The sequence below is a fragment of the Pyrus communis genome, chromosome 1, assembly GCF_963583255.1.
Source record: "Pyrus communis chromosome 1, drPyrComm1.1, whole genome shotgun sequence".
Taxonomy (NCBI): Eukaryota; Viridiplantae; Streptophyta; class Magnoliopsida; order Rosales; family Rosaceae; genus Pyrus; species Pyrus communis.
This window is the reverse complement of record NC_084803.1, coordinates 33,796,506-33,798,665: the sequence shown is the minus strand read 5'-3', so window position 1 is coordinate 33,798,665 and position 2,160 is coordinate 33,796,506.

The following is a 2,160-nucleotide window of genomic DNA, read 5'->3' as shown; positions in this document are numbered from 1 at the left end:
AAATGGTTATACCCATTACCATGTATTTAAACGGCTATCTATAACCACAACTATTATGTTTAAATGAGCGAATTATCGTGATTACCCGTATCCAAGGTATTTTGCCCATCCCTATTCCAGGCTCTCCGAAAACTTAGGCTCTAAATTGTGTTGCAATATAATCTTGTCTCTTGATTTAGCCCCACAGCTAGCAAACTCCTTACTTTCCATCGTTTTGGGCCTTTATTTGTTTCTGCCTTTGGGCTTGGTTTTTCAATGAAGTTGTGACCAACTCAAAAATATCCAAGAAACCCACACACATCCTAGATTTAGGGGTTTAGGAGACGGGTTGCCTTAAGCAAAACAATTTTTTTTTAACAAACGATATTATCTACACTAAAAAGAAAGGGAACAAAACATTATTATATGACAGAAACTGGTGGTTCAATTGGGTATGGTTAAGAAAATTTTACTCAAGCATCCTAATATGCCCTCCAACCCAAAAACCTCATCTAGTGGGTCAAATTGGCAAGACAAGTGGTGGGCCAAGCACTACCTACCTAAAAGCCCGAGCATCTGAAGCCCAACCTTGCACCGGCATCCTGATTTCATGTTAGCGTTACCGATCATTTTCTTTTTTTTGGGGGGGGGGTGCCGTGACCAATAAGCATAGTAGAGTGTCGGAATCCCCATCCAAAATTGATTCATAAGCCCAATCAAGCACAACATTGAACCTCTTCTTCCAAACCGTAAGCTATGGGCACTTTCGATCCAGTGTTGCTTGAGCCATCTTTTACAAAAAGTTGTTAAAGCAATTTGGGGTATGTTGATTAGGTTCATTGAACATTGTGTTCATTGAATCTTATACATAGGTTCATTAACTCTTCTACTTTTTGTTCAATGTGTGAAGAGTAAATAAGATGTATTTGTACTTAATTCATGTATTTGTATTTCCTATATATTTTGTACATTTGAGGATGAATAATATCAGAAAAATTAAACTCCCAAAATAGCCCAAATTGGCAGATATTATGCTGAGATGCTCTTCCCCCATTTAACCACAGCAGGAACCACAGGCAGGTGGAGAACCTGAGAGTTAAACAGAAAGCAATATCAACGAGGATTAAAAGAAAAGAAAATCAAATAATGAAGCAATATCAACGAGGATTAAAAGAAAAGAAAATCAAATAATGAAGAGAGAGAGAGAGAGAGGGAGAGGGAGAGAGAGAGAGAGAGAAAGAGAGAGATGCTCACGGGCCACCGCATTCTATTTCTTTCGAGAAGCAGATACTCTTCTGTAAGCATCAGACTTTTCCATCTATGCAATTAAAGTAGTGACTGACCAAAAAAAAAAAGTAGTGAGAGCATAAGCTTCTAGTAAAAAAAAATAAGTTAAGGCTCATTTAGATGTGCTTTTACAATGACAAAAAGCGTTTTTAGAGAAAATATTTTAGGATTTCAAAATCATTTTAAGTGCTTTCTACGAGAAGCACTTTCAATGTTTTCCCACAATTTACTAGCAATTTTACTAAGAATTGTTTCAAAAAGAAAAATTCACCAAAAACGCTTTCAGTCATTTTAAAAACAATCTAAATGAGCTCTTATTGTTTTACAGAGCAGAGAACATGACGACTCTTATTATACGGAGAACAGTGTAGTGAAAAACATGCTTACCAAGTTGACAATGGCCTAGAAGAAGTCAGTTATTGTCTTCAGTAGCCAAATGGATCGCTTAGATTTCACAACACAACAAATAAGTATGTAAATTTAATTACCAAATAGTCAGCTTCAATCATGACAAAAAGCATTATCCTTACATCACCGTGTGAGTTCGAACTCCATCAGTTTCATACTCTAACGTCTAATCTAATCTAAAATCAAACCCTGTCGGTACTCTGTAGCCACTCTGCCATGACCTATTATGAAGCTAAGTTTTTAATTCTTTTACATATATTGAAGCTCCCAGCACCAACGATTCAAAGCACATAGAGATAATATATGCATATGGAGAGATAGTGTGTCGACTCGACCCGCATTGCATGTTCCGCAACAATATATGTTCGACGTGACGGGGGATGTTGACTGCTCAATGATATAAGGCTGAACAAAACTACCAGGCCTGCTTCACTCTGAAGAACCTGACCCGTGACGTGACTCGCTATCATGACCCCATTCGACTGA